The 23,055-nt window shown below is 39.7% G+C and overlaps 13 non-coding genes and 3 pseudogenes across 13 annotated transcripts; all 16 read left to right on the top strand.

The window, feature by feature from the left end:
* The first annotated feature begins 2,535 nt into the window (after nucleotides 1-2,535).
* On the top strand, nucleotides 2,536-2,654 carry LOC142509835 (5S ribosomal RNA). The gene has a single exon (XR_012807985.1). It is a non-coding gene; the product is annotated as a 5S ribosomal RNA (ribosomal RNA).
* A 685-nt stretch (nucleotides 2,655-3,339) lies between these two features.
* LOC142507446 (5S ribosomal RNA) lies at nucleotides 3,340-3,458 on the top strand. The gene has a single exon (XR_012805705.1). It is a non-coding gene; the product is annotated as a 5S ribosomal RNA (ribosomal RNA).
* A 683-nt stretch (nucleotides 3,459-4,141) lies between these two features.
* On the top strand, nucleotides 4,142-4,260 carry LOC142514699 (5S ribosomal RNA). Its single transcript, XR_012810581.1, has one exon. It is a non-coding gene; the product is annotated as a 5S ribosomal RNA (ribosomal RNA).
* A 684-nt stretch (nucleotides 4,261-4,944) lies between these two features.
* Nucleotides 4,945-5,063, top strand: LOC142511199 (5S ribosomal RNA; annotated as a pseudogene).
* Nucleotides 5,064-5,572: 509 nt separating this feature from the next.
* Nucleotides 5,573-5,691, top strand: LOC142514673 (5S ribosomal RNA). Its single transcript, XR_012810557.1, has one exon. It is a non-coding gene; the product is annotated as a 5S ribosomal RNA (ribosomal RNA).
* Nucleotides 5,692-6,374: 683 nt separating this feature from the next.
* LOC142509244 (5S ribosomal RNA) lies at nucleotides 6,375-6,493 on the top strand. The gene has a single exon (XR_012807428.1). It is a non-coding gene; the product is annotated as a 5S ribosomal RNA (ribosomal RNA).
* A 1,446-nt stretch (nucleotides 6,494-7,939) lies between these two features.
* Nucleotides 7,940-8,058, top strand: LOC142510087 (5S ribosomal RNA). The gene has a single exon (XR_012808219.1). It is a non-coding gene; the product is annotated as a 5S ribosomal RNA (ribosomal RNA).
* A 676-nt stretch (nucleotides 8,059-8,734) lies between these two features.
* On the top strand, nucleotides 8,735-8,853 carry LOC142513369 (5S ribosomal RNA). The gene has a single exon (XR_012809319.1). It is a non-coding gene; the product is annotated as a 5S ribosomal RNA (ribosomal RNA).
* A 682-nt stretch (nucleotides 8,854-9,535) lies between these two features.
* On the top strand, nucleotides 9,536-9,654 carry LOC142511191 (5S ribosomal RNA; annotated as a pseudogene).
* Nucleotides 9,655-10,336: 682 nt separating this feature from the next.
* Nucleotides 10,337-10,455, top strand: LOC142509389 (5S ribosomal RNA). The gene has a single exon (XR_012807565.1). It is a non-coding gene; the product is annotated as a 5S ribosomal RNA (ribosomal RNA).
* Nucleotides 10,456-11,140: 685 nt separating this feature from the next.
* LOC142514076 (5S ribosomal RNA) lies at nucleotides 11,141-11,259 on the top strand. The gene has a single exon (XR_012809988.1). It is a non-coding gene; the product is annotated as a 5S ribosomal RNA (ribosomal RNA).
* Nucleotides 11,260-11,782: 523 nt separating this feature from the next.
* On the top strand, nucleotides 11,783-11,901 carry LOC142515456 (5S ribosomal RNA). The gene has a single exon (XR_012811301.1). It is a non-coding gene; the product is annotated as a 5S ribosomal RNA (ribosomal RNA).
* Nucleotides 11,902-12,584: 683 nt separating this feature from the next.
* Nucleotides 12,585-12,703, top strand: LOC142513084 (5S ribosomal RNA). Its single transcript, XR_012809049.1, has one exon. It is a non-coding gene; the product is annotated as a 5S ribosomal RNA (ribosomal RNA).
* A 685-nt stretch (nucleotides 12,704-13,388) lies between these two features.
* Nucleotides 13,389-13,507, top strand: LOC142510748 (5S ribosomal RNA; annotated as a pseudogene).
* A 683-nt stretch (nucleotides 13,508-14,190) lies between these two features.
* Nucleotides 14,191-14,309, top strand: LOC142508453 (5S ribosomal RNA). The gene has a single exon (XR_012806664.1). It is a non-coding gene; the product is annotated as a 5S ribosomal RNA (ribosomal RNA).
* Nucleotides 14,310-14,994: 685 nt separating this feature from the next.
* Nucleotides 14,995-15,113, top strand: LOC142508040 (5S ribosomal RNA). The gene has a single exon (XR_012806273.1). It is a non-coding gene; the product is annotated as a 5S ribosomal RNA (ribosomal RNA).
* Nucleotides 15,114-23,055: the final 7,942 nt, after the last annotated feature.

Below are 23,055 nucleotides of genomic sequence, written 5' to 3'. Positions count from 1 at the left end.
TCTGTGCGGAAGGGTATGACATAAATTACCTCCGGACACAGTTAATTCATTAAAAAAAATATAATCCATAATTTACGTAAACTCGCGACACAAACTTCCCAGGGAGGTCACCTTCCTAGCTCTGCCATCGCGCCAGAACGCTTAACTTCATGGTTCTGATTGGGCGAGAGCAGTGCCTCGTGTTTTCCATCGCCGCCCGCTCCACACGTACTCGAGGATATAAGAATAAAACATCCCACTCAATGTCGGGTGCGATCATCCCATCACTAATGCTTCGTAAGCGCGGACGCTGCTCACGTGGTGCCCCGTCCCGCGCGACTGAATAATTAGCGACGGAATATATATAAACCATCGCTCAAATTGAATCAGCGATGGTTATAAACTGTCGCTAAAATGGAATCAGCGACGGTTTAATATATTGTCGCGAAACTAGAATCAGCGACGGTTTCGAAACCGACGTTAGTTTTGAGCACGTTTTAAAAACCGTCGTTATTCCTAATTTGGTTAGTTTATTTAAGGGTGAGTACATGATAATAACACCTATGGGACACCAACTATTGCACTTTAGGTTTTTGTTTTTTTTTTTAATATCAACATACACTTTTATTAATTTTTTTTCAAAAATTCAAATATATATTTAGTCTCTCCATAATTTATTAACGGCCCGCAGATAATTGTATTAACAGCGTGCACATGTACGCAGCGGATAATCTTGAACTTTCAACGGTTTGCATCTTTGCAGCATGTAATGTTCGCTGCGGAAAAAGAATTTGCGCGATGCGAAAAACCATTTTTGTTGTAGTGAACACAGAGAAAAAAACAGACAAAAATTCATCACGAAATAAGTTTTTCAAGAATCTCTACTATTCAAAAAAGATTCGTGAGATAAAAATTCGTGAGACCGTTTCACAAGAGACCTACTCAAAATTTCTGTTTAAATCTTAAATTTAACAAGAATTATTATTTGTTTAATAAATTTAATTCACGATCTTCCAGTCAAAATAGTAATGAAATTTTATCAAGAAAATATTTTTTAAATAATCGTTTAATTTATATATATTGGACAAGAGTAAATATTCCCGAAAAAACTTATTTCGTGATGAATTTTTGTCTGTTTTTTTCTCTGTCTTCACTACAACCAAAAATGGTTTTTTCGCAGCGCGCAAATTCTTTTCCGTAGCGAACATTGCATGCTGCAAAGATGCAAACCGTTGAAAGTTTAAGATATCCGTGGCGTACAGTGTTGCACGCTGTTTATTACTATTATCTGCGGCTGTTAATGAATACTAGTTTCTCTGCACAGGCGATGCGTGGTGTGTACAGTCTTTTTTATTATTATCGATGGCAATAAAGTGAAATTTGATAAATTATGGAGAAACTAAATTGATATTTGAATTGTTGAAAAAAAATAAAAAATAAAAGTATGTGTTGAAATTTAAAAAAAAAACAAAAAACTAAAGTAAAATATTAGTGTCCTATAGGTGGTTATTATCATGTACTTACCCTTAATAAAATAACCAAAATTTAGGAATAGCGACGGCTTACAAACCGTCGCTCAAACTAGCGACGGTTTTAAACCGTCGCTGATTCAATTTTAGCGACGGTTTTGTTTATATATTCCGTCGCTAAATATCCGTCGCGTGGACGTGGCACCACGTGAGCAGGGTCCGCGCTTACGAAGCATGGACGCTGCTCCACGTGGGCAGCGTCCGCGCTTCGTAAGCGCGGATTGAGGTATATTTGCATACTCTTTTTTTTACATTATAATTGAAATTAATTTTAAAATTTAAATTATTTTTTTAAAAAAAACACCAGTACTAGAATGGGTGACCCCTGGGAAGTCCTCGTGTTGCACCCTTTTTCGTGTTTTTCTATTTTTGATTACTTGTTGACAGACGATTTTCGGCTCAAATCATCTGAATCTCGATCGGAACCAGATAAGACATGTGAAATCAACGTAGCTCGGGCACTGCCGGATTTTGATAAATTTTAGACTAATTTTATTGTAAACGGGAAAAAGAACGAGACTCTTTACTCCGCAATGAGCTGGCGAGATTTTAGCCGAATTCCTTCTCTAAGACCCTCTAATTTTCGATTTTTCGCTTCTGTTAAGTTTCCGTTTCCTCCAGAAATGCGTTTAGGAAGTCCGAAATTCGATACCAGTTCCATTTTATCGTATCCCAGGCATAATAATAGCTTTACATTCACTATTTTCTTCTTTTTTTTTCTATTTTCTGGGAACATTTAGCGATTTTTATTGTAGTGAGCCGGTTCTGTGCGGAAGGGTATGACGCAGATTACTCCGGAGATGGTTAACTAATTAAAAACAATTATTTTGACTTTTTTAGCTATAATTTACTTAAAAGGTCGCGACACGAGGACATCCCATGGAGGTCACCCATCCTAACTCTGCCATCGCGCCTGAACGCTTAACTTCATGGTTCTAATTGGGCGAGAGCAGTGCCGCGTGTTGTCCATCGCCGCACGCGCCACACGTACTCGAGGGATTTAAGAATAAACATCCCACTCAATGTCGGGTGCAATCATACCAGCACTAATGCACTGGATCCCATCAGAACTCCGAAGTTAAGCGTGCTTGGGCGAGAGCCATACTAGGACTGGTGACCTCCTGGTAAGTACTCGTGTTGCACCCCTTTTCGTGTTTTTCTATTTTTGATTACTTGTTGAAAGACGATTTTCGGCTCAAATCATCTGAATCTCGATCGGGACAAGATAAGTCATGTGAAATCAACGTAGCTCGGGCACTGCCGGATTTAAACAAAATTGTAGGCTAATTTGATTGTAAACGGGTAAACGAACGAGACTAATTACTCCGCAATGAGCTGGTGAGATTTTAGCCGAATTCCTTCTCTAAGACCCTCTAATTTGCGATTTTTTCACTTCTGTTAAGCTTCCGTTTCCTCCAGAAATACGTTTAGGAAGTCCGAAATTCGATTCTGGTTCCATTTTATCGTATAACAGGCATAATAATAGCTTTACATTCGCTATTTTCTTCTTCTTATTTTTTTTTCTATTTTCTGGCAACATTTAACGACTTTTGTTGTCGTGAGTCGGTTCTGTGCGGAAGGGTATGACGCAGATTACTCCGGAGACAGTTAACTCGTTAAAAACAATTATTTTGAATATTTTAGCTATAATTTACGTAAACGGTCGCGACACGAGAACTTCCCAGGGAAGTCACCCATCCTAGCTCTGCCATCGCGCCAGAACGCCTAACTTCATGGTTTTGATTGGACGAGAGCAGTGCCGCGTGTTGTCCATCGCCGCCTGCGCCACACGTACTCGAGGGATATAAGAATAAAAATCCCACTCAATGTCGGGTGCGATCATACCAGCACTAATGCACCAGATCCCATCAGAACTCCGAAGTGAAGCGTGCTTGGTCGAGAGCAGTACTAGGATGGGTGACCCCCTAGTAAGTCCTCGTGTTGCAACCCTTTTCATGTTTTTCTATTTTTTATTACTTTTTGATAGACGATTTTCGTCTCAAATCATCTGAATCTCGATCGGGACCAGATAATTCATGTGAAATCAATGTAGCTCGGGCACTGCCGGATTTGGACAAAATTGTAGGTTAATTAGATTGTAAATGGGCAAACGAACGAGACTCAATACTCCGCAATGATCTGACGAGATTTTTGCCGAATTCGTTTTCTAAGACCCTCTAATTTGCGATTTTCCGATTCTGTTAAGCTTCCGTTTCCTCGAGAAATCCGTTTAAGAAGTCCGAAATTCGATTCTGGTTCCATTTTATCGTATCTCTGGCATAATAATAGATTTACATTCGCTATTTTCTTTTTCTTATTTTTTTTCTATTTTCTGAGAACATTTAGCGATTTTTGTTGTCGTGAGCCGGTTCTGTGCGGAAGGGTATGACGCAGATTACTCCGGAGACGATTAACTCATTAAAAACAATTATTTCGACTGTTTTATCCATAATTTACGTAAACAGTCGCGACACGAGGACTTCTCAGGGAGGTCACCCATCCTAGCTCTGCCATCGCGCCAGAACGCTTAACTTCATAGTTCTGATTGGGCGAGAGCAGTGCAGCTTGTTGTCCATCGCCGTCCGCGCCACATGTACTCGAGGGATATAAGAATAAACATCCCACTCAATGTCGGGTGCGATCATACTAGCACTAATGCACCGGATCCCATCAGAACTCCGAATTTAAGCATGCTTAGGCGAGATCAGTACTAGGATGGGTGACCCCCTGGGAAGTCCTCGTGTTGCACCCCTTTTCGTGTTTTTCAATTTTTGATTACTTGTTGACAGACAATTTTCGGCTCAAATAATCTGAATCTCGATCGGGACCAGATAAGACATGTGGAATCAACGTAGCTCGGGCACTTCCGGAGTTGGACAAAATTGTAGCCTAATTTGATTGTAAACAGGCAAACGAACGAGACTCATTACTCCGCAATGAGCTGGTGAGATTTTAGCCGAATTCTTTCTCTAAGACCCTCTAATTTGCGATTTTCCGCTTCTGTTAAGCTTCCGTTTTCTCAAGAAATCCGCTTAGAATGTCCGAAATTCGATTCCGGTTCCATCTTATCGTATCCCAGGCATAATAATAGCTTAACATTCGCTATTTTATTCTTCATATTTTTTTTTCTATTTTCTGGGAACATTTAGTGATTTTTGTTGTCTTGAGCAGGTTCTGTGCGGAAGGGTGTGACGCATATTACGCCGGAGACGGTTAACTCATTAAAAAGAATTATTTCGATTGTTTTATTCATAATTTACGTAAAGGGTCGCGACACGAGGACTTCCCAGGGAGGTCACCTATCCTAGCTCTGCCATCGCGCCAGAACGCTTAACTTCATGGTTCTGATTGAGCGAGAGCCGTGCCGCGTGTTGTCCATCGCCGCCCGCTCCACTCGTACTCGAGGGATATAAGATTAAACATCCCAATCAATGTCGGGTGTGATCATACCTGCACTTATGCACCGGTTCCTATCAGAACTCCAAAGTTAAGCGTGCTTGGGCGAGAGCAGTACTATGATGGGTGAACCCCTTGAAACTCCTCGTGTTGCACCCCTTTTCGTGTTTTTCAATTTTTGATTACTTTTTGACGGACGATTTTCTGCTCAAATCATCTGAATCTCGATCGGGACCAGATAAGTCATGTGAAATCAACGTCGCTCAGGCACTGCCGGATTGGGACAAAATTGTAGGCTAATTTGATTGTAAACGGGCAAACGAACGAGACTCATTACTCCGCAATGAGCTGGCGAGATTTCAGCCGAATTCCTTCTCTAAGACCCTCTAATTTGCGATTTTTCTCTTATGTTAAGCTTTTGTTTCCTCGAGAAATCCGTTTAGGAAGTCCGAAATTCGATTCCGATTCTATTTTATCGTATCTCAGGCATAATAATAGCTTTACATTCGCTATTTTCTTCTTTTTATTTTTTTTTCAATTTTCTGGGAACATTTAGCGATTTTTGTTGTCTTGGTTCTGATTGGGAGAGAGCAGTGCCGCGTGTTGTCCATCGCCACCCGCGCCACACGTACTCGAGGGAAATAAGAATAAACATACCACGCAATGTCGGGTGCGATCATACCAGCACTAAAGCACCGGATCCCATCAGAACTCCGAAGTTAAGCGTGCTTGGGCGAGAGCAGTACTAGCAAGGGTGACCCCATGGGAAGTCCTTGTGTTACACCCCATTTCGTGTTTTTCTATTTTTGATTACTTGTTGACAGACGTTTTTCGGCTCAAATCATCTGAATGTTGATCGGGACCAGATAAGACATGTGAAATAAACGTAGCTCGGTAACTGCCGGATTTGGAAAAAATTGTAGGCTAATTCCATTGTAAATGGGCAAACGAACGAGTCTCATTATTCCGCAATGAGCTGGCGAGATTTTAGCCGAATTCCTTCTCTAAGACCCTCTAATTTGCGATTTTTTCCGCTTCTGTTAAGCTTCTGTTTCCTCGAAAAATACGCTTAGGAAGTCCAAATTCGATTCCGATCCATTTTATCGTATCACAGGCAAAATAATTTCTTTACATTCGCAATTTTCTTCTTATGATTTTTTTTCTATTTTCTGGGAACATTTAGCGATTTGTGTTGTCGTGAGCCGGTTCTGTGCGGAAGAGTATGACGCAGATTACTCCCGAGACGGTTAACTCAATAAAAACAATTATTTCGACTGTTTTGGCTATAATTTACGTAAACGGTCGCGACACGAGGACTTCCTAGGGAGGACACCTATCCTAGATCTGCCATCGCGCCAGAACGCTTAACTTCATGGTTCTGATTGGGAGAGAGCAGTGCTGCATGATGTCCATCGCCGCCCGCGCCACATATACTCGAGGGATATAAGAATAAACATCCCACTCAAAGTCGGGTTCGATCATACCAGCACTAATGCATAGAATCCCATCAGAACTTCGAAGTTAAGCGTGCTTGGGCGAGAGCAGTACTAGGATGGGAGACCCACTGGGAAGTCCTCGTGTTGCAGCCATTTTAGTGTTTTTCTATTTTTAATTATTTGTTGACAGACAATTTTTGGCTCAAATCATCTGAATCTCGATCGAGACCAGATAAGACATGTAAAATCACGTAGCTCGGGCACTGCCGTATTTTGACAAAATTGTAGCCTAATTTGATTGTAAACGGACAAACGAACGAGACTCATTACTTCGCAATAAGCTGGCCAGATTTTAGCCGAATACCTTCTCTAAGACCCTCTAATTTGCGATTTTTCGCTTCTGTTAAGCTTCCGTTTCCTCGAGAAATCCACTTAGGTAGTCCTAAATTCGATTCCGGTTCCATTTTATCGTATCCCAGGCATAATGATAGCTTTACATTCGCTATTTTCTTCTTCTTATTTTTTTTCCTATTTTCTGGGAACATTTAGCGTATTTTGAGATCGTGAGCTGGTTCTGTGCAGAAGGGTATGACGCAGATTACTCCGGAGACAGTTAACTCATTAAAAACAATTATTTCGATTGTTTTATCCATAATTTACGTAAAGGGTCGCGACACGAAAACTTCCCAGGGAGGTCACCCATCCTATCTCTGCCATCGCGCCAGAACGCTTAACTTCATGGTTCTGAATGGGAGAGAGCAGTGCCGTGTGTTGTCCATCGCCGCCCACCCGACACGTAATCGAGGGATATAAGAACTAATGCACTGGATCCCATCAGAACTCAGAAGTTAAGCATGCTTGGGCGAGAGCAAGACTAGGATGGGTGACCCCCTGGGAAGTACTCGTATTACGTCCCTTTTCGTGATTTTCTATTTTTGATTACTTGTTGACAGACGATTTTCGGCCTAAATCATCTGAATCTTGATCGTTACCAGATAAGACATGTGAAACCAACGTAGCTTGGGCACTGCCGGATTTGGACAAAATTGAAGCCTAATTTGATTGTAAACGGGCAAACGAACGAGACTCATTACTCCGCAATGAGCTGGCGAGATTTTAGCCGAATTCCTTCTTTAAGACACTCTAATTTGCGATTTTTCGCTACTGTTAAGCTTCCGTTTCCTCGAGAAATCCGCTTAGGAAGTCCAAATTCGATTCCTGTCTATTTTATCATATCACAGGCATAATAATAGCTTTACATTTGCTATTTCCTTCTTCTTATTTTTTTTTCCATTTTCTGGGAACATTTAGCGATTTTTGTTGTCGTGAGCCGGTTCTGTGCGGAAGGGTATGACGCAGATTACGCCGGAGACGGTTAACTCATTAAAAAAAAATTATTTCAATTGTTTTATCCATAATTTACGTAAATGGTCGCGACGCGAGGACTTCCCGGGGAAGTCACCCATCCTAGCTCTGTCATCGCGCCAGAACGCTTAACTTCATGGTTCTGATTGGGCGAGAGCAGTACTGCGTATTGTCTATCGCCGCCCGCTCCACACGTACTCGAGGGATATAAGAATAAACATCTCATTGAATGTCGGGTGCGATCATACCACCACTAATGCATCGGATCCCATCAGAACTCGGAAGTTAAGCGTGCTTGGGCGAGAGCAGTACTAGGATGGGTGACCCCCCGGGAAGTCATCTTGTTGCACCCCTTTTCGTGTTTTTCTATTTTTGATTACTTGTTCACAGATGATTTTCGGCTCAAATCATCTGAATCTGGATCAGGACCAGATAAGACATGTGAAATCAACGTAGCTCGGGCACTGCCGGATTTGGACAAAATTGTAGGCTAATTCGATTGTAAACAGGAAAACGAACGAGACTCATTACTCCGCAATGAGCTGGCGAGATTTTATCCGAATTCCTTCTCTAAGACCCTCTAATTTGCGATTTTCCGCTTCTGTTAAGCTTCCTTTCCTCGAGAAATCTGTTTAGGAAGTTCGAAATTCGATTCCGATTCAATTTTATCGTAACCCAGGCAAAATAATAGCTTTACATTCGCTATTTTCTTCTTCTTATTTTTTTCTATTTTCTAGGAACATTTTGCGATTTTTTTTGTCGTGAGCCGGTTCTGTGCGGAAGGATATGACGAAGATTACACCGCAGACGGTTAACTCATTAAAAACAATTATTTTGACTGTTTTAGCTATAATTTATGTGAACGGTCGCGACATGAGGACTTCCCAGGGAGGTCACCCATCCTAGCTCTGCCATAGCGCCAGAACGCTTAACTTCATGGTTCTGATTGGGCGGGAGCAGTGACGCGTCCATCGCTGCCCGTTCCAAACGTACTCGAGTAATATAAGAATAAACATCCCACTCAATGTCGGGTGCGATCATACCAGAACTAATACACCGGATCCCATCAGAACTCCGTAGTTAAGCGTGCTTGGGCGAGAGCAGTACTAGGATGGGTGACCCCTTGGGAAGTCCTCGTGTTGCACCCTTTTTCTTTTTTTTCTATTTTTTATACTTGTTGACAGACGATTTTCGGCTCAAAGCTTCTGAACCACGATCGGGACAAGATAAGACATATGAAATCAACGTAGCTCGAGCACTGCCGGATTTGGACAAAATTTTAGCCTAATTCGATTGTAAACGGGCAAATGAACGAGACTCATTACTCCGCAATGAGCTGGAGAGATTTTAGCCGAATTCTTTCTCTAAGACCCTCTAATTTGCGATTTTCCGCTTCCGTTAAGCTTCCGTTTCCTCGAGAAATCCGTTTAGGAAGACCGAAATTCGATTCCGGTTCCATTTTATCATATCCCAGGCATAATAATAGCTTTACATTCGCTATTTTCTTCTTCTTATTTTTTTTCTATTTTCTGGGAACATTTAGCGATTTTTGTTATCGTGAGCCAGTTCTGTACGGAAGGGTATGTAGCAAATTACTCTAGAGACGGTTAACTCATTAAAAAAATTTATTTCGACTGTTTTAGCTATAATTTACGTAAACGGTCGAGACACGAGGACTTCACAGGGAGGTCACCCATCCTAGCTCTACCATCGCGCCAGAACGCTTAACTTCATGGTTCTGAATGGGCGAGAGCAGTGCCGCGTGTTGTCCATCGCCGCCCGCTCCACACGTACTCAAAGGATATAAGAATAAACATCCCAGTCAATGTCGGGTGCGATCATACCATCATTAATGCACAGAATCCCGTCAGAACTCCGAAGTTAAGCGTGCTTGGCCGAGAGCAGTACTAGTATGGGTGACCCCCTGGGAAGTCCTCGTGTTACACCCTTTTCGTGTTTTTCTTTTTTTGATTACATGTTGACAGACAATTTTCGTCTCAAATCATCTGAATCTCGATCGGGACCAGATAAGACATATGAAATCAACGTAGCTCGGGCACTGCCGAATTTGGACAAAATTATAGCCTAATTTGATTGTAAACAGGCAAACAAACGAGACTCATTACTCCGCAATGTGCTGGCGAGATTTTAGCCAAATTCCTTCTCTAAGCCCCTTTAATTTGCGATTTTCCGCTTCTGTTAAGCTTCCGTTTCCTCGAGAAATCCGTTTAGGAAGTCCGAAATTCGATTCGATTCCATTTTATCGTATCCCAGTCATAATAATAGCTTTTCATTCGCTATTTTCTTCTTCTTATTTTTTTTTCTATTTTCTGGGAACATTTTGCTATTTTTATTGTCTTGAGCAGGGTCTGTGCGGAAGGGTATGACGCATATTACTCCGGAGACGGTTAACTAATTAAAAACAATTATTTCGACTGTTTTATCCATAGTTTACGTAAACGATCGCGACACGAGTACTTCCCAGGGAGGTCACCTATCCTAGCTTTGCCATCGCGCCAGAATGCTTAACTTCATGGTTATGATTGGGCGAGAGCAGTGCCGCTTGTTGTCCATCGCTGTCCGCGCCACACGTACTCGAGGGATATAAGAATAAACATCCCACTCAATGTCGGGTGCGATCATACCAGCACTAATGCACCGGATCCCATCAGAACTCCGAAGTTAAGCGTGCTTGGGCGAAAATAGTACTAGGATGGGTGACCCCTTGGGAAGTCCTCGTGTTGCACCCCTTTTCGTGTTTTTCTATTTTAGATTACTTGTTGACCGACGATTTTCGACTCAAATCATCTGAATCTCGATCGGGACCAGATAAGACATGTGAAATCAACGTAGCTCGGGCACTGCCGGATTTGGACAAAATTGTAGCCTAATTTGATTGTAAACGGGCAAACAAACGAGACTCATTACTCCGCAATGAGCTGGCGAGAATTTAGCCGAATTCCTTCTCCAAGACCCTCTAATTTGCGATTTTACGCTTCTGTTAAGCTTCCGTTTCCTCGAAAAATCCGTTTAGGAAGTCCGAAATTCGATTCCGGTTCTATTTTATCGTATCCCAGGCATAATAATAGCTTTACATTCGCTATTTTCTTCTTCTTATTTTTCTTTTCTATTTCTTGGGAACATTTAGCGATTTTTTTTGTCGTGAGCCGGTTTTGTGCGGAAGGGTATGACGCAGATTACACCAGAGACGGTTGACTCATTAAAAACAATTATTTCGACAGTTTTAGCTATAATTTACGTAAACAGTCGAGACACGAGGAGTTCACAGTGAGGTCACCCATCCTAGCTCTGCCATCGCGCCAGAACGCTTAACTTCATGGTTCTGATTGGGCGAGAGCAGTGCCGTGTGTTGTCCATCGCCGCCCGCTCGACACGTAATCGAGGGATATAAGAATAAACATCCCACTCAATGTCGGGTGCGATCATACCAGCACTAATGCACCGGATCCCATCAGAACTCCGAAGTTAAGCGTGCTTGGTCGAGAGCAGTACTAGGATGGGTGACCCCGTGGGGAGTCCTCGTGTTGCACTCCTTTTCGTGTTTTTCTATTTTTTATTACTTGTTGACAGACGATTTTCGTCTCAAATCTTCTGAATCTCGGTCGTGACCAGATAAGACATTTGAAATTAACGTAGCTCGGGCACTGCCGAATTTGGACAAAATAGTAGCCCAATTTGATTGTAAACGGGCAAACGAACGAGACTCATTACTCCGCAATTTTCGCTATTTTCTTCTTCTTATTTTTTTTTATTTTCTGGGAACATTTAGCGATTTTCATTGTCTTGAGCAGGTTCTGTGCGGAAGGGTATGACGCATATTACTCCGGAGACGTTTAACTCATTAAAAACAATTATTTCATATGTTTTATCCATAATTTACGTAAATGGTCGCGAAACGAGGACTTCCCTGGGAGGTCACCCATCTTAGCTCTGCCATCGCGCCAGATCGCTTAACTTCATGGTTTTGATTGGGCGAGAGCAGTGCCGCGTGTTGTCCATCGCCGCCCGCGCCGCACGTACTCGAGGGATATAAGAATAAACATCCCACTCAATGTCAGGTGCGATCATACCAGCACTAATGCACCGGATCCCATAAGAACTCCGAAGTTAAGCATGCTTGGGCGAGAGCAGTACTATGATGGGTGAACCCCTGGGAAGTCCTCGTGTTGCACCTCTTTTCGTGTTAATCTATTTTTGATTACTTGTTGACAGAAGATTTTCGGCTCAAATCATCTGAATCTCGATCGGGACCAGATAAGACATGTGAAATCAACGTAGCTCGGTCACTGCTGGATTTGGACAAAATTGTAGCCTAATTTGATTGTAAACGGGCAAACGAACGAGACTCATTACTCCGCAACGAGCTGACGAGATTTTAGACGAATTCCTTCTCTAAGACCCTCTAATTTACGATTTCCGCTTCTGTTAAGCTTCCATTTCCTCGAGAAATCCGCTTAGGAAGTTCTAAATTCGATTTCGGTTCCATTTTATCATATTCAGGCATAATAATAGCTTTACGTTTGCTATTTTCTTCTTCTTATTTTTTTTTTCTATTTTCTGGGAACATTTAGCGATTTTTGTTGTCTTGAACATGTTCTGTGCGGAAGGGTATGACGCAGATTACTCCGGAGACGGTTAACTCATTAAAAACAATTATTTCGACTGTATTAGCTATAATTTATGTAAACGGTCGCGACACAAGGACTTCCAAGGGAGGTCACCCATCCTAGCTCTGTCATCGCGCCAGAACGCTTAACTTCATGGTTCTGATTGGGCGAGAGCAGTGTCGCTTGTTGTCTATCGTCGCCCGCTCCACACGTACTCAAGGGATATAAGAATAAACATCCCACTCAATGTCGGGTGTGATCATACCTGCACTTATGCACCGGATCCCATCAGAACTCCGAAGTTAAGCGTGCTTGGGCGAGAGCAGTACTAGGATGGGTGACCCCCTTGGAAGTCCTCGTGTTGCACCCCTTTTCGTGTTTTTCTATTTTTGATTACTTGTTGACAGACGATTTTCGGCTCAAATCATCTGAATCTTGATCGGGACCAGATAAGACATGTGAAATCAACGTAGCTCGGGCACTGCCGGATTTGAACAAAATTGTAGGCTAATTTGATTGTAAACGGGCAAACGAACGTGACACATTACTCCACAATGAGCTGGCGAGATTTTAGCCGAATTCTTTCTCTAAGACCCTCTAATTTGTGATTTTCCGCTTCTGTTAAGCTTCCGTTTTCTCAAGAAATCCGCTTAGAATGTCCGAAATTCGATTCCAGTTCCATTTTATCGTATCCCAGGCATAATAATAGCTTAACATTCGCTATTTTATTCTTCATATTTTTTTTTCTATTTTTCTGGGAACATTTAGCGATTTTTGTTGTCTTGAGCAGGTTCTGTGCGGAAGGGTGTGACGCATATTACGGCGGAGATGGTTAACTCATTAAAAACAATTATTTCGATTGTTTTATCCATAATTTACGTAAAGGGTTGCGACACGAGGACTTCCCAGGGAGGTCACCTATCCTAGCTCTGCCATCGCGCCAGAACGCTTAACTTCATGGTTCTGATTGGGCGAGAGCAGTGCCGCGTGTTGTCCATCGCCGCCCGCTCCACTCGTAGTCGAGGGATATAAGAATAAACATCCCACTCAATGTCGGGTGTGATCATACCTGCATTTATGCACCGGTTCCTATCAGAACTTCGAAGTTAAGCGTGCTTGGGCGAGAGCAGTACTATGATGGGTGAACCCCTGGAAAGTCCTCGTGTTGCACCCCTTTTCGTGTTTTTCAATTTTTGATTACTTGTTGACAGACGATTTTCGGCTCAAATCGTCTGAATCGCGATCGAGAGCAGATAAGACATGTGAAATCAACGTAGCTCGGGCACTGCCAGATTTGGACAAAATTGTAGCCTAATTTGATTGTAATCAGGCAAACGAACGAGACTCGTTACTCCGCAATGAGCTGACGAGATTTTAGCCGAATTACTTCTCTAAGACCCTCTAATTTGCGATTTTCCGCTTCTGTTAAGCTTCCGTTTCCTCGAGAAATCCGCTTAGGAAGTCCGAAATTCGATTCCGTTCTATTTTATCGTATCTCAGGCATAATAATAGCTTTACATTCGCTATTTTCTTCTTCTTATTTTTTTTTCTATTTTCTGGGAACATTTCGTGATTTTTGTTGCCGTGAGCCGGTTCTGTGCGGAATGGTATGACGCAGATTACTCCGGAGACGGTTAACTCATTAAAAACAATTATTTCGACTGTTTTATCCATTATTTACGTAAACGGTCGCGACACGAGGACTTCCCAGGGAGGTCACCCATCCTAGCTCTGCCATCACGCCAGAACGCTTAACTTCATGGTTCTGATTGGGCGAGAGCAGTGCCAGGGGTTGTCCATCGCCTCCCGCTTCACACGTATTCGAGGTAAATAAGAATAAATATCCCAATCAATGTCGTGTGCGATCATACCAGCACTAATGCACTGGATCCCATCAGAACTTCGAATTTAAACGTGCTTGGACGAAAGCAGTACTAGGATGGGTGACCTCCTGGGAAGTCCTTGTGTTGCACTCTTTTTCGTGTTTTTCTATTTTTGATTACTTGTTGGCAGACGATTTTGAGCTCAAACCATCTGAATCTCGATCGGGAGCAGATAAGACATGTGAAATAAACGTAGCTCGGGCACTGCCGGATTTTGACAAAATTGTAGCCTAATTTGATTGTAAACGGGCAAACGAACGAGACTCGTTACTCCGCAATGAGCTGGTGAGATTTTAGCCGAATTCCTTCTCCAAGACCCTCTAATTTGCGATTTTACGCTTCTGTTAAGCTTCCGTTTCCTCGAAAAATCCTTTTAGGAAGTCCGAAATTCGATTCCGGTTCTATTTTATAGTATCCCAAGCATAATAATAGCTTTACATTCGCTATTTTCTTCTTCTTATTTTTCTTTTCTATTTCCTGGGAACATTTAGCGATTTTTTTTGTCGTGAGCCGGTTTTGTGCGGAAGGGTATGACGCAGATTACACCAGAGACGGTTAACTCATTAAAAACAATTATTTCGACAGTTTTAGCTATAATTTACGTAAACGGTCGAGACACGAGGACTTCACAGTGAGGTCACCCATCCTAGATCTGCCATCGCGCCAGAACGCTTAACTTCATGGTTCTGATTGGGCGAGAGCAGTGCCGCGTGTTGTCCATCGCCGCCCGCTCTACAAGTACTCTAGGGATATAAGAATAAACATCCCACTCAATGTCGGGTGCGATCATACCAGCACTAATGCACCGGATCCCATCAGAACTCCGAAGTTAAGCGTGCTTGGGCGAGAGCAGTACTAGGATGGGTGACCCCCTTGGAAGTCCTCGTGTTGCACCCCTTTTCGTGTTTTTTTATTTTTGATTACTTGTTGACAGACGATTTTCGGCCCAAATCATCTGAATCTTCATCGGGACCAGATAAGACATGTGAAATCAACGTAGCTCGGGCACTGCCGGATTTGAACAAAATTGTAGGCTAATTTGATTGTAAACGGGCAAACGAACGTGACTCATTACTCCACAATGAGCTGGCGAGATTTTAGCCGAATTCTTTCTCTAAGACCCTCTAATTTGTGATTTTCCGCTTCTGTTAAGCTTCCGTTTTCTCAAGAAATCCGCTTAGAATGTCCGAAATTGGATTCCAGTTCCATTTTATCGTATCGCAGGCATAATAATAGCTTTACATTCGCTAATTTTTTTTCCTATTTTTTTTTCTATTTTCTGGGAACATTTAGGGATTTTTGTTGTCGTGAGCCGGTTCTGTGCGGAAGGGTATGACGCAGATTACTCCGGAGACGGTTAACTCATTAAAAACAATTATTTCAACAGTTTTAGCTATAATTTACGTAAACGGTCGCGACACGAGGACTTTCCAGGGAGGTCACCCATCCTAGCTCTGCCATCGCGCCAGAACGCTTAACTTCTTGGTTCTGATTGGGCGAGAGCAGTGCGGCGTGTAACGTCTCGAAAATCGAAAAGTCCACGTAAACCACATGCATGCAAATTATTAAATTCTTCGGTATTTCATTAAATTCTTTTAAAGCATAAAATGTATTTTTATTTTATTAAATTGTGTTTAATTATTTTTATGCATTTTATGCATAATTCATGCATGGTAGAATTTATTCCATACATTTTATAAGTTCATGCATTAAGGTTTTTAAGTTGCATTTCGCTCTTGAACGAGGATCAGAGACCGGAGAATTTTCAAGAAAATTATTTTTATTACACGATTAAGTTCTATTAATTAATACAAGATGTTTTAAAGGTGTTTTTCAAGAATTGAGATTTATTGGGTATTTTTATCTACAGAATTTTATTTTTACCCGGTAAGCAAATTTTATCGAATTAGGAGACTTTTTGAGGGTTCGGTTAATATTTTCAAAAATTTTTCATCACGAAATATTTTTCGGGAGTGTGTTTGGACTTAATGAGACTACTTTTAAGCTTGTTGGGCTTAAAATTCTTTTTAAATCTTTAATTAGAAACTTATGGCCTATTATATTTTAATTAACTACATAATAAATCCCTATGGACCCACTACACCTAACATTACCCTCCCCAATCATCCGACACCCTCACTCCCATCTCAACATTTTCATAGAAATCCCAGCAGCTGAAAGCACGGCCATTTCCATTCAAGGCGTAAGAAAATTCTCCGACTTGATTTCCGACGCTCGTTCTTCGGTTTTCTTGCGAAATATTTTCACCAGGCACGCTTTATATCATTCTTCTGCATCATACACGTTTTATATACTGAGTTTGGTGTTCATGCATGAAAAGTTTCGATCCAAGCTTGTCTATGGAAGATCTTTGATTTTCTTGTGTTTATTGCATTCTTTTTGTTTCAAGTCTCACATTTTCTTGAATTGTGCAAGGAGGCTGCCATTTTGTTGATGCTAAGGGACCGTTTAGAGCAGGTTAGTGGAGTCATGAGGCTGGTGTAAGGTTCGGTAGGTTTGGAGTGAAGGCCGAGATGTGTAGCGGCTTGGGGTTTCTCGTTTTCTTTGTCTAGATCGGTGGGTAGGTGAAGTCTGGTGGTGCAAGGGCGACTCTAGACCTTCAACAGTCTCTGGTGGGTCTGAATCATGGTCTGGAAATGCGCGAACGCTGCTGGTCTTGTCCTAGAAGCCGCAAGGAAAGAGTTGGACGAGTTGGGTTCGATTGGTGTTGTGGGGAGTGTAGCGATAGGGTGATCTACGCCTGATTCATGAGGCTGATGGCGTGGGTGCAGTAGGTTCAGGGGAGCCCTATGGTGGTCTAGGAAAGGCTGAGACGTGCCTGATTCCATCGGTGTTGGGCTAAGACGCGAGAATAGGGAGGTAGTGTAGTAGGGTAGGCGAAAGGGGAAGAGGCTGATTTCCAGCATCTTGTAAGGCCTGATCGAATGGTTTAAGCGACGGGTCTGGATGTTTATAAGGCCTTTTAAGTGTTTATTAGGTGTGGTAAAAAGTTAAGAAAAATATGGTTAAGTTTCGAGTCGATTCGGGTTAAAACCGAGACACCGGTCCAAGTTTTAAAACAATTCGGTTAAGTTATAAAATGGGCTCGATTTTACGTCTAGGGATGCTTTTAAATATGTTTTGGGATATTTTAAGGAATTTGGTAAGCTTCGGATCAAAATAATGAGTTTTGGATTTATCCGGGATTTAATCGCAACACGAAACGTTAATTACAGAATTAATTGAAACACTAGATTTAAGCTTTATTAAATTATGAAAAATTATATTTAAGGTCAAATAATTATAAGAAGTCTGAGTTTTTAATTTGGGAATTTTATGCTAAGGTTTGGTTTAATTCGGGATTAAAGTGCGTTAATATGTTATGTTTAAAAATTAATTTAAAATTCATCGATTTAAGCCAAATAAAAATATGGGAAAATTTTGTAGGCTTAAATAATTATTTGGGACATGTTAGAGTCAATGATATTAAGAAAATGTCAAAAACGTGAAATTTTACGTCCAAGGGCAAAATGGTAATTTTTGGGTTTCCAGGGGCAAAATGGTCATTTTGCACCCGGGGTTAGATGTTGGTCCTGGCAGCGCCATGAGCACAAATTTACTATATTTTAAAGTTTTATGCATCATGATCACGATTTTTAAGAATTTATGAAAATATACGTTGCATGCTTGGTTTAAAGGAAAAATTACGTATATGCATGTTTTTATTAAGTGGTGAATATGATGATGTTTTTGAAGGATGGGAGTTGGTTGTGACTGACGATGTATATGTATACGATGATAGGATTGGAGATATCGTGAGGGAAAAGGCCCTAGAGGGAGCCCGTTTACGGGAGAAGGCCCCAGAGGGAGACCGACGATCGTATTTCCATTGACATGAGATGAGATATGATGAGCTGAGGCCAAGGCTCAGTGGACGGGTAATGCTGTCGCTGATGTCCCCGCCGCCGGGTACCACGGTTTTATAGATGGATCCATCGATAGAGCTGATACGATAGAGCTGATACGAAAGTCACAACTAATGAACTGAATTCAATTAAAAAAAATGTTTAAGTTTATGATGACATGATTTAATACGATATTATTTGATACGACATGTTTATATTCATCTTTTAAAGTTTATGAAAGGTATGTTGGCATTATGATTTTACAATACATGTTTATGTTATGCTTTTAAGTTCATGAAAGATATGTTGAGTATGATATTTTTCACTGGTGTGTGCTATGTATATGTACTTGTTATTTCTGGTATAGGTGTGTTGATTCTTTAGACTCACTAGGCGTGTGTGATGCAGGTGAGCTAAATGTTGAGGAGACTATAGGTGCCGAACTCTAAGTAGGCAGACCTGGTGCGATGACACGACCCGAGGACCACATGTTTTCCGCATTACGATTTATGAGATTGAGAGGAAATGAATATTTTCACACGTTGATGATTTTAAGATTTTTATTAGTTTATGTTTTCGTATGATTGTAGATGAGTTTGGTTATTTTTTTACCGTCAAATTATTACGATTATTTTAAATGTTATTTCGAAAATGCGAGCTTTTATTTAAAAAAAATGTCCAGTAGAATTTTAAAAATGAGTGAGACGTTACAGTTGGTATCAGAGCAAGGGCCATGTATAGGGTTGTGCCACCTCCAGTTTCTGCAGCTCAGTCTTCAAGCCTCAAGTCTGTAAGCTTTTATGATTTCAATGTTTTAAATGTTTTACTCATATCACCTGCATGTTAACATGATTTACGCTTTATGATGATTTACGGTATATGTTTAACTGCTTTTATGATTTAAGGATTTACTGTTTTAAAAACTAGATTAAATTGCATGTTGGTTACGTTTGGAATTGGACGTATCTAAGAATTCGAATATTGGTCTTTAGGAGAAGTGGATAATGATTTGATTATATCGATTTTTAGGTTAGAAGTACTGATGTTCTACTCTTTGGGGTAATAAGTTAATCTTGAAAGTTATGAATGCTTTTGGGACTTGTAGAATTTCTAAGAAATTATTGATAGTTCGTGGTTACTAGTTGAATTAATTTTTGATGAATCCATACAAGGATTAATGATTCGAAAACTACGACGATTTTTGGAAGTATAAAAACGTAGAATTTATTTAGGATGCATTCTCTACCTAATGGGACCTAAGGATTTAATTGAATTGATTGAGAATTTAAAGGACCTAATTGTAATAACAAATAATTGAGGACCTAAGTGCAACAATAAAATTCTAAGGGACTATTTCGAATTTACCAAACTTTGGGATTAAATTTTTAGTTTTGAGAATTTTAAGGTTTAATGAGTCCAAGTCGAAAATTTTATGGAAAAAAAATGCAAATTTCGAGGAGTTATAAGGCCAAAATTGTAATCTTTGACAATTTTAAGGACCAAATTGTAAATTTTGAAATTTTGAGGATTAAAATTCGAACTTTTGAGGAACACTTGGGTAAAATCAGTAATTTTCGAGGTTATGAGAATTGATCTTGGGTCTAATAAAGTTAAGATTATTGAATTTTATGTTACGAGAAACCTATAAAATGGGATTAGGAACGCCAAGAACTTATGGGTAATTTTTGGATTCTCGAGATTAAGGACAAATTCGGATAATATTCGAGGAAAGTAAGAACTAATTTTGAAATTTTTAAGAAATTTAGGGATTTGTTTAGCTGTAAGTGAGAATTGAATGGTTTAAATGATAAGACTTTTCGGTGATTTGAGCTTGAAGAGATAATTAGAACTTGATTATAATCTGGCTTATAATATAATAAGGAATGACAATCAAGGGCATTGTAGGATGATTCAATATTGGGCTTGAAAATCTAAATGTTAATGGAATAAGACAATGGAAAAAAATTAAGAATTTAGAGTGATAACAATTTAAGGTAAAGTGATCATTTAGTCAAGTTACAAGATTAGACATTAAGTTAACTTATTTTTGGGGACTTAAGGTTTGATGTAGCATAAGTTTTAATCATGATCTTAAGTGTTAAAATTATATCTTTGTTGGAATTTAAATTTTCTAGAAAGTTGGGTATATTTGATGGTTAGGTTACTCGATAGATGCATGTAAGAATTGAGGTGGACACCTCGTCTTGAGGAATTTTTGGTAAGTTATTAAGAAACTTGAGAATAAGTGAATATGTGTGTTGGAATTATGTTATCTAATACTATTTGGGTCGCGTAAGCTTGAATTTTAAGTTTATGGAATACGTGTTCATAAGGAAATTTTGGGTGAAAAAATAATAATAATAATAAAAAAAAGAATTAGTTGTGTTCAACATAAGTTATCAATTAATGAATATTAAGATTTTTATCGAGTGAGAAATCTAAAAAGCTTGATATGTGGATTCTAGAACTCTATGGAGTATAAGTGAAGTTGATTTATTAGAGTTAGTCTAATGCTCCCATGGGATGACTTAATAAGTTTTATACGCTAGTATGTATGAAGCATTGAGAATACGTAAGAATGCAACATTCATTTCAACGAGGAAAGTCCAAGGGCCTTAAGCCTCAACTAAATTGTAATTGGGAAGAAAATAGTTTAAGCATGTGATTGATGATAGAAGTGTTTTATTAATTAGGTAGAAGTTCGATAGTTTTATGGATTAACGCTACTCGAATTTAAAGATTTGCAACAATTTAATATTTGGGATGTACTTGTAAATAATTAAGTTACGTAAGTTTGGTGCTATAAGATAATGATTCGATTCAAGGATCTTAGGCGAATATCATTATGGGTTTGAGATAAGGTTTAACTTTTAAGTGTATCACCGAAGATATAAGTCGATCAGTAAAATCTTGGTGTTAAGATTTCTTAAGTTGCATAAATGATAATGTATAAATTGATGAACATTACGTGTATAGTATAAGAAAAGTAAGACGCAATAAAATTCGAACTGCCATTTCTAATATTGGGAAGTTTGAGAAAAATCGGAATTTGAGGCATGAGTAGAATAGAACTAAGTCGCAATAAGTCGTTCTAGGTTGCAATTCGCAAATAAGGATTTCAATAGGCAAAATAATTAGGATTGAGGAGACATAAGTACATCCTAAGATTTATTATTTTATCAGAGTGGCGCAGCGGAAACGTGGAATATTGAGATTCTAGAATTAAGAGTCTAAACTTTGTGATTATCAAGGATAAGCGAATTTCGCGGACGAAATTCAATTTAAGGGGAGAAGATTGTAACGTCCCGAAAATCGGAAAGTTCACGTAAACCACATGCATGCAAATTATTAAATTCTTTGGTATTTCATTAAATTCTTTTAAAGCATAAAATGTATTTTTATTTTATTAAATTGTGTTTAATTATTTTTATGCATTTTATTCATAATTCATGCATGGTAGAATTTATTCCATACATTTTATAAGTTCATGCATTAAGGTTTTTAAGTTGCATTTCGCTCTTGAACGAGGATCAGAGACCGGAAAATTTTCAAGAAAATTATTTTTATTACACGATTAAGTTCTATTAATTAATATAAGATGTTTTAAAGGTATTTTTCAAGAATTGAGATTTATTTGATATTTTTATCCGCAGAATTTTATTTTTACCCGGTAAGCAAATTTTATCGAATCGGGGGATTTTTTGAGGGTTCGGCTAATATTTTCAAAAACTTTACACCACGAAATATTTTTCGGGAGTGTGTTTGGACTTAATGAGACTACTTTTAAGCTTGTTGGGCTTAAAATCCTTTTTAAATCTTTAATTAACAACTTATGGCCTATTATATTTTAATTAACTACATAATAAATCCCTAAGGACCCACTACACCTAACATTACCCTCCCCAATCAGCCGACACCCTCAATCCCATCTCAACATTTTCATAGAAATCCCAGCAGCTGAAAGCACGGCCATTTCCATTCAAGGCGTAAGAAAATTCTCCGACTTGATTCCCGACGCTCGTTCTTCGGTTTTCTTGCGAAATATTTTCACCAGGCACGCTTTATATCATTCTTCTGCATCATACACGTTTTATATACTGAGTTTGGTGTTCATTCATGAAAAGTTTCGATCCAAGCTTGTCTATGGAAGATCTTTGAATTTCTTGTGTTTATTGCATTCTTTTTGTTTCAAGTCTCACATTTTTTTGAATTGTGCAAGGAGGCTGTCGTTTTGTTGATGCTAAGGGACCGTTCAGAGCAGGTTAGTGGAGTCATGAGGCTGGTGTAAGGTTCGGTAGGTTTGGAGTGAAGGCCGAGATGTGTAGCGGCTTGGGGTTTCTTGTTTTCTTTGTCTAGATCGGTGGGTAGGTGAAGTCTGTGTTGGATCTCGGTTTTCTTCACGTCCAAACGCAGCGGAAGTTTTAAAATTTTAGTTTATTTTGACAATCAAAATAAGTTTTGCTTTGGACGCTCGTATGATTTTATCATAAACATTCATAGGGTGTTAAAAGTTATACCTTTTGTGAATAAATCACTGGACTCCAACTAATCCGGTATAAACGGATTAGCTCTTGTTGATTCCCTACGAACTTTCTTCGATCTCCTAATCCGGTCCACGATTGAAATATTTGTTCCTCTTCTAAATTGCACTAGAAATTTAGAAGAACTTTTGCGTAGAGATTGAAAACGAGAGACGGCTCAAACCTTTTTTTTTTTCAAAAATGGCCAAAAATATTTTTGGAGGAATTTTTGATATTGCCATTCACGTGAATCACCAATTGGGAGACTTGGAGGCTAGGTCAATTTTTCCTCTTTTTTTTCCTAAAAACAATAGCCTTGACCTAAATTCCATAATTAACATTAATGGGTTTGATTAATTAATTGGGCTAGTCCAACTAGTTTAATCAATTAATCAAAGTCCATTAATAACTTTA

The sequence above is a fragment of the Primulina tabacum genome, chromosome 10 (assembly GCF_025594145.1).
Source record: "Primulina tabacum isolate GXHZ01 chromosome 10, ASM2559414v2, whole genome shotgun sequence".
Classification (NCBI taxonomy): domain Eukaryota; kingdom Viridiplantae; phylum Streptophyta; class Magnoliopsida; order Lamiales; family Gesneriaceae; genus Primulina; species Primulina tabacum.
Note: the sequence above shows the minus strand (reverse complement) of the source record. Positions and strands in the feature narration are given on the sequence as shown.